We start from the raw sequence: 8,485 nt of genomic DNA on the forward strand, positions 1-8,485 counted from the left end.
GTCATACCCGGGACTGCAGGATTCCCAGCCCCTGGGGCATCCTGGCCTGGGCATCCTGGGGGCCCAAGGGTTCCCAGGTGGAGCGGGTCCAGGGGCGCAGTGGAGAGACGCAGGCAGCCTCAGATCATAGCCGTCAAGTTCCAGAGTGTCTCGTTAATTAGTCTGACTTTTGCTCTTTTTTCTTATGAGTGAGGTTGAGCAACTTTTAATATATTTTAAGATGTATTTGCATTTCTTTTTTCTATGAACCACTTCTTCACATCCGTTACAATTTTTTGATTGCAGTTTGTGGTTTCCGTACCAATTTCTATAAGCCCTTAGATAGCAGGAAGGTTGGCTCTTGGCCTGCGGTGAAAGTTGCCAGTTTTTCTTCCAGTCTGTTTTTTTACTTTGTTACTGTGCTACCGTTATTGATTTTTTTTTTTTGGCAAAATTTCTTTTTTGCCATCAAATTTTCAATCTTTTCTTATTTGACTTTATTAAAATGGCCTCTCCATTTCATGGTGATAAAGGAATTCTTCTATGGTTTTCTTTTAAAAAGATTTTATTTATGGGACTCCTGGGTGGTACAAGTCACTTAAGCAGCTGACTCTGGGTTTGGGCTGGGGTCATGATCTTAGGGTTGTGAGATTAAGCCCCATGTCAGGCTCACGCTCAATGTGGAGTCCGCTTAAGACTCTCTCTCTCTCTCTCTCCCCCTCAAATCCCTCCCCCAAATAAATAAATAAATAATTTTAAAAAGATTTTATTTTAAGTAATCTCTCTGCCCGATGCAGGGCTTGAACTCACAACCCTGAGATCAAGAGTCACAGGCTCCACTGATGAAGCCAACCAGATGCCCCTCAACAACCATTCTTGATTGAAAAAGACAGACCAGGAGGCACCTGGCTGGCTCTATCGGTAGAGCGTGTGACTCTTGATCCCAGCAGTTACGAGTTCCAGTCCCTCATTAGGTGGAGAGATTACTTAAATTAGTAAAACTTAAAAAAATAAATAAAATCTTTTTTAAAATGGTTGTTGAGTCTACCACAAGCCTCTGCAGCACCTATGAAGTTCACGGTATGACTTTTCTTATCAAACTCACGAATATGATGAATTACCTTCATGGACTTTCCTGAATTATATTAATGAATTTTCCAAAATACGCCAAACCACCCTTTCATTCCAGGAGGGAACATGCTGAGACAAGTTGTGCTATTCCTTTAATGCGCTGCTGGATTCGCTTGTTAATGTTTTCTTTAAAGCTTTTTTAAAAAATTTTATTTATTTATTTGACAGAGAGACAGAGATCACAAGTAGGCAGAGAGGCAGGCAGAGAGAGAGGAGGCAGGCTCCCTGCAGGGAGCCTGATGTAGGGCTCGATCCCAGGACCCCGAGACCATGACCTGAGCGGAAGGCAGAGGCTTAACCCACTGAGCCACCCAGGCGCCCCTTCCTTAGGGTTTTTCATGACTCTTCCCATTTGACGCTGGACTGTGATTTTTCTGCCCCACCCCCTCCCTTCCTCTTCCCTCCCTTCCTTGCGGATTTTGATACTGATGTTATATTCACTCGATTGAAAATAATGTGGCTGTGTTCTCTGGCACATTGCCTCAGTTTACACAAGGGAGGCCTTTTCTTCCTTCCTCTGCCCACTTGAATCGTTGTTCCATAAACCGCTATGGGTTTTTTTGTTTGATTTTTTAAAAAGATTTTATTTATTTATTTAAGAGAGAGAAAGAATGAGTGGGAGGGAGGGACAGAGAGAGAGGGAGAGAAGCAGACTCCCTGCTGAGCAGGGACACCCCCCCCAACACCCAACGTGGGGTTCCATCCCAGGACCCTGATCATGACCTGAGCTGAGGGATAGACTGAACCACCCAGACACCCCTAAAAACCTCTGTGGTTTAACAAGGTCTTGGGAGGCTGTGGGAGGGGGAGGGGAGACGGCGGAAGAGGGGGTAGGCTAAGCTTGCACTTTCTGGGAGGAAGGATTTTGATCAGACAGTCTCACACCTGGGCTTTATTTCCTCAAGTGGGTCCGGGCTGCTGAGTGTTCAAGTTAGGGTGTCTGTGTCATTCTCCCGGGGCACGCGTCCGAGCTCTGACCAATGCAAGAACTGTAAGGCCTGGGAAGTCTGCTGGAATCTCCTTGCAAACCTCGCCTTGTCCACTGGCCCTTTCCAATGCGGGCAGCCTGATGTCTACACCGCGATCTCCAGACCTATTGATGAGAACACCCGGGGTTATCTGTGTGGGTCCTAAACCCAATGAATGACAAGTGTCCTTATAAGAGACATATGGAGGAGACATACAAGGAGAAAAGGAGGGCATGTAAGGGCGAAGGCAGAAATCGAAGGTCTGTACTCATAGCCAAGGAATGCCGGGAACCACCAGAAACCAAAGATTATCGGCTGGAATCCTTGGAGGGAGCATGGCTCTGCAGACAGGCACCTTGATTTTGAACTTCGGCTTTCAGAGCCGTGAATGGAACAAACGTCTGTTGTAGTTTTGTGGTACTTTGTCCCCCCAGCCCTAGGAAACCCACACACATGTTTCGGCATCCCACTTAGTTCCTGACATTGTTTTCTAGCAATTTCCCTCTGCCTACCCAGCCTCAGATCCTCAAGGCAGTGGGAGAATTTGTCATCACTTCGGCTCCTCAAGCACATATCAAACGCCTTCTGGGGATCAGGCCCCAGGCTGGGCCCTGGGGACCCAAGGTGAGTCAGCAAGGAGGCACAGCGGGGGGCGGGGGGGGACCGGTGTAAAAACATTGTCACAACATGGTCTGATCACGCCGTGTCAGCTAGACTCGACACGCAGCAGGACAAAGCAGAAGATATTAACGGTATGGGGGCCTCGCCGAAGGACAGAGGGTGCAGGTCTGAGGTTTGGGCAGGGGAGATGAGATGAGTGTTCTGGAAATGGGCAAAGTTTCTGAGCCTGGGAAGGAGGGGTGGAGAAGGGAGGAATGTGGAGGGCGTGAAAGACCACAGGAGGACTGGGGCCTGGGGGCGCCCCTCGGGCCATGAGCAAGCATCTCCAGGAAGGGGGGCGCACAGCAAGCTTTCCGGTTTTGAAAGATCTTCTTGGCCACTGTGTGGAGATGGACTCGGATGAGGAAGAAAACCAGTAAGAGGCTCTTGCCGGGTGCAGAACCCAGCCTGAGCTGCGGATGGTGAGGACCGCGTGCATCCATAAACGTGAGCAGGTGAACTGACATGACACACCCCTACGGGCACGCGCTGGACAGTCTCTCCAGAGTCCAGAATAGGTGTGTTCATGTGCAGCTCTTCTGGGGGTCCTGGCCTCTGGCCCCTGGCAGAGCAAGTCTATCTCAGTCACAGGCTGGATTAACTTCTAAGCCTATTAACAGGGGGTCAGTCTTCTGTCTTGAAAGCCCTCGAAGCTCCGTGGATGGGGAAGCGTCTCCCAGCTTGCTTCCAAGGATGACCGCACCTGACCTGGTCCTGAGCCTCTGCCACTGCCCAGGGGCCTTTACCCTGACCCGGAATGAAGCTACAGGAGCCAAGCATCAGGGCAGTGGCCGTGAGGCTGCTAAGTTATTTGCCAGGAGATAAGCAAACGTTCCAGGCACTCCCCCCTCCCCCCCCCCCCCCCCCCGCATGTGTACTCACTCCACACTCAGGTCTCCGCACTCACCGGGATGTTACTATAAACTCTGAAATCCGAGGACCCCCTCTGACAGAGGGCCCCCCCCTGCAGATCTGAAGAGTGGTCTCCCCTTCCCCAGCTCTGAAGCTGATGGGTGCTGTCCCACCCAGGCAAACCCGCACCCCAGTGCTTTCCCTCTGCGGTGGCACGAAGGACCAGTGTGATGCTGGGCCGTAGGGACCCACAGCCTGGCTGGCCCACCAACAAGGCTCAGGTCTGGCACTGGGTGTAGGGCAGACAGCACCTCCATCAGAACCCCGGTGGGGTTCCCACGGGTACCCACATCACCCTCAGCCCAGAAGCAAGTGTGCAGCAGGAAACGGTGGCTTCCCTCTTCGCTCGCTACTCAGAGTGTGGTCCACGGACTAAGAGCATCAGCGGCATCCAGGCGCTTGTGGAAATGCAGACTCTCGGGGGCTCCTGGGTGGCTCAGACATTAAGCATCTGCCTTCAGCTCAGGTCAGGATCCCAGGGTCCTGGGATTGAGCTCAGCATGGGGCTCCCTGCTCAGCAGGAAGCCTGCTTCTCCCTCTCTTAGTCCTCCTGCTTGTGTTCCCTCTCATGCTGTCTCTCTCTCTGTCAAGTAAACAAATAAACTCTTAAAAAAAAAAAAAGAGGGGTGCCTGGGTGGCTCAGTGGGTTGAAGCCTCTGCTTTCGGCTCGGGTCATGATCCCGGGGTCCTGGGATCGAGCCCCGCATCGGGCTCTCTGCTCGGCGGGGAGCCTGCTTCCCCCTCTCTCTCTGCCTGCCTCTCTGCCTACTTGTGATCTCTCTCTGTCAAATAAATAAATAAAATCTTAAAAAAAAAAAAAAAAAAGAAAGAAAAGAAAGAAAGAAATGTGACAGCTCAGCCCCATTCCAGACCTTCTGAATCAGAATCTACATTTACTAAGATTCCCCCTGTAATTTGTCAAAAAGGTCAAGAGGCACTGGTCTAGATCATTCTCCTCCACAGCCACTACTCTCCCACCCCTCCCATTTCCTCAGAGAGGATCTCCAAGAAGGGCTGGGTTGTTAATGACGTCACTGCCTCCTTACCAAAATATAAGCTCCTTACGGATGGGAAACGTGCCTCGTCCTTCACCTCCCCAGCACCCGAGCCCTGCCTGCGCACAGAGGCCCCTGGTCAGTGATTGCTGAATAAAAGAGGGACAGGGCATCTGAAGGCGTGATCACGGAGTGCCGTGTCACGTTGACTTCTGTCCCCTGCCGCATCAGGCAATGGCGCAAGGAGCTGGATGACGCAGGAGGGTGATGGCACGTGTGTCCCCGCCAGGCCGGGCTAGAATGTGCTCTTTGCGTGGAGAGCCATAGAGACAGATGCCTGGGGACATGTTCCTCACTGCACCCCCACCCCCAGCCTCCCCAACACGCACCCCCTCCGCCTGGCAGCGGGTAAATCCCAGATCGGCTCTTCATCGACCTCAACCCAGCTGCAGCTGGGACCCCTCAGCCCCTTCCTCCCCAGCTGAGGGGCCTGACTTAAGGAACATGCCCAGTGGCATCACTCAGGCCACGGGGTGGGGGGGGTGGGGCGTGAGGTTCCAGATGGCTGACAGGGCCCTCGTCTCTCTCTCCCCCTCCCCAAATCCAAGTGGATTGAGAAGCTAAGAAAAGGTAAAGTGAGAAGGGGATATGTACGAGCTATAAAGGTCATGGGACAGATGGACAGGGAAAGCCCCAGACTGAGACCTGGCGGGATGTCTAAACCTCGAGAATGGGAACGAGTTTCTACACAGGATCCCACCATGACTCTTGCCACATACAGGAGATGCTGGCCTTCGTTCATCCATCCCTCCATCATTTTGAGCACCAGTCTTCACGGAGGACCTGGTCCAATGCCGGTGACTACGGATGTAAAGGTAAGTAGAGCAGATGCTCAGACAAGAAGGAGACGGTCGGCCATGACGGAAAGCCTGGCACCACAGTCAAGGGCACGGGGCTCTGGAGCCTGACTGCCCGGGCTGGCTTCCAGCTCTACCTCTCACCAGCTCAGTGACCTCGCCTCTCCGTGCCTCAGTTTCTATCTCTGCAAAATGGGAATTATAATAGTAGTTTCTCTCTCGTGGGTCATTTTGAGGCTCCGTAGAGCGTTTGGACCGTGACTTGCACATGGTAAAAGTAAACACCCGTAGGTATTTGATGCAGATGTCAAGCAGCAATAAATGCTAAAGATCAGGGATACAGGAGCATCAAGGAGGTGTCTGACCCTGCTTGGGGACCTGGGAGGTCCTGCAGGTGCAGGGGAGACCCCCCCACCCCCAAGCCGGGGTGCAGTCCCGCCGGAAGGTTTCAGACCCAGGGTCCCTGAAGCAAGCACTAGGCTGCCTTCCCCCGGACCCAGCCGTGTGGTCCACCCAGTGCATGAAAGCACATCGGGCTGGCTGCTCAGGGCCCTGGGCTGTCACATGCTGTCTGGGTGAAGCTGACAAGGACCGCGGTGTCACCAGCGCCTGAGGAAGCGGCCCTGGCAGCCTGGATGTTTCACATTTCATTAGGGATCATTGCTCATCCACAACCTGATTTCCTTTCGGCACATCACACTTCCTCAGCCCCAAGGCCAAGGGCCAAGGCCAGTTTGTGAGCAGGGAGGGCCCCGAGGGATGAAGGGAGTGGGGGGGAGTGGCTGTGTGTTCATCTGGAAGTGAAGAAGGTGGCCCCGTGATGGGGGCTGACACTCGGACTCTGGGTGGAAACAGGAAGAGAGGCAGGACTTCCGGGGTTCAGGCAGCCAGGAGAAGGGGGTTTAGGCCAAGGGCCCGTGAATGCAAAAGACAGATGTGCCTCCCCAGTGACTGGGGACTCTGTTTTCAGGGGACCTGCAGCCCAGGCTTTGAGGCTCTGGACTAGTACAGGAGGTCCCATGGCACATGGGATGGTCTGAGGCCACGCTGTCAGCTGTCCTGTGCTGGCCTTGCATCACTGACCACAGCCCTCCAGGGCTCTCTGTGGGCAAGGGGCCTCCTGCTACTTGCAAAGCCCGGCAGACCACCCTCTGGAGCTGGGGGAAGATCTAGATCCTGCCTGAGACGAGGGACAGGCTAACCCCGCCACCCCCCGCCCCCGGGCCTTCTGGGCTTTCTCTTAGCTTCCCCTCTCTGTGGTTTTGTCACCAGAACCTCCCTCCTATTTCCTCCTATAATCTCACTTACTGTCCCCACGTCCCGGGTGGTATCTGGGAGCAGAAAACGTTCCAAGAAGAGCTCCCCCCTCTCCCCAGCTGGCAAGGCTGGGAGGGACATGATAGATACAGTAAGGGCTGGAGGCCACGTATCCTCCTGCGACCCTTCAGGAGCCGGGCGGGGCCACTCCCAGGCTCCTAGAGGGGAGCCCAGGAGTGCCCGGCTCCTGCTTCAGTGGTATTTCTCCCCAAACTCTGCCCTGGAAGGAGAATGACCTCCACTCAGGGCTGTGGGCTTGCCTGACCAGGGGACGAGGCCGGAAGCACCTGAGAACTATTCCCCTCTCCCAGTCCCCAGAACGCGGGGGCCCCACTCGGTGCCGCAGCCCCGGTGTACCCCAAGAGACTTGAGGCTTTTCTAAAAAAAAATTTTTTTTAGATTTTATTGATTTATTTGACAGACACAGATCACAAGTAGGCAGAGAGGCAGGCAGAGAGAGAGGAGGAAACAGGCCCCCGGCTGAGCAGAGAGCCCGATGTGGGGCTCGATCCCAGGAACAAGGATCATGACCTGAGCTGAAGGCAGAGGCTTTAACCCACTGAGCCACCCAGGCGCCCTTGAGGCTTTTTTGCAGAGCACCCTCTGCCCAGAGATGCATTTGAAAAGGCTACATGGGGACAAAATGGCGTGGAGCTGCTGGGCACCCGGACTGGGAAGCCGGCCCCGCGGTGCGAGCTCACAGCACAGACTCAGGAGCCAGCCAGCTGGGGTCCCAACCCAGGCTAGCCTCACCGTGCCTCAGTTGTCTCCCCTGTAAATGGGGACAACAGCATGGATCTGCTGATTCATGAGGCTGAAATGAGGTAATATGAGCAAAGAAGTCAGCGACACCCCCCCCCCCCGCTGCCCCTAGAAAGTGCTACGCACCTGTTTAATACGGAAAGGCTTGTTTCCGGCTTCCGAAACCCCCTGGGCCCACGTCCAAGGCAAGAGAAGCCCAAGAAGACATAACAGGAGGAGCTCCTGACCCAGAAGGCGACAATCGTCTTGCCTCAGAGCAACGAATCCCAAACGTCTGTCACCGACACGTCACGCCGGCTCCTGTCACGTCTTCTGTTTACTCGAATTGGTATTTAATTCATGCTTTTTTCCCCAGTCAACCGACTTCTAAATAATGTAGCCTCCGCAGAATGTCAACTAGCATAACTGGAAAATCAGCATCACTTGTCACCGATAGAGGAAACTGTAAAAGCACATCCTGCGGAAACCGAACCTTGGGAAGTTCTGCCTGGATCTCTGCCTGCCCAGGGCTCTGAGCCCCGCGGGCTCTCTCTTTGCTTTAAGAAGAAGGTACTAGCAAGGACAGGAAGATTCTCCCACTTCAGCCAATGGAGGGCGAGGGGAGGGGCGGCGCTGAAAGAGCAAAGACCGGGGAATAAACTTCTTATTCCCCATCGGGATGCTACCTGCCACCTGGAATGGTCCGTGCCCCACCTGGGCCATTGCTCCCATCTTGGGGGGCTCAGCCTGACAGTGGAGGAGTGAGGGTTATTCCTGCTTCCCGCGACCCTGGGAGGCGCTGCGGGGATGAGGGGTGGGGGAGACACAGGGTATAGACCCGGAGGTGGGGACGGAGGGGAGGGCAGCTGCAGGTCAGGGCTGGATGTGTCGAACCTGAGGACCTTGGCGGCTGCAGATCTAGCCT

The sequence above is a fragment of the Martes martes genome, assembly GCF_963455335.1.
Source record: "Martes martes genome assembly, chromosome: 10".
NCBI lineage: Eukaryota > Metazoa > Chordata > Mammalia > Carnivora > Mustelidae > Martes > Martes martes.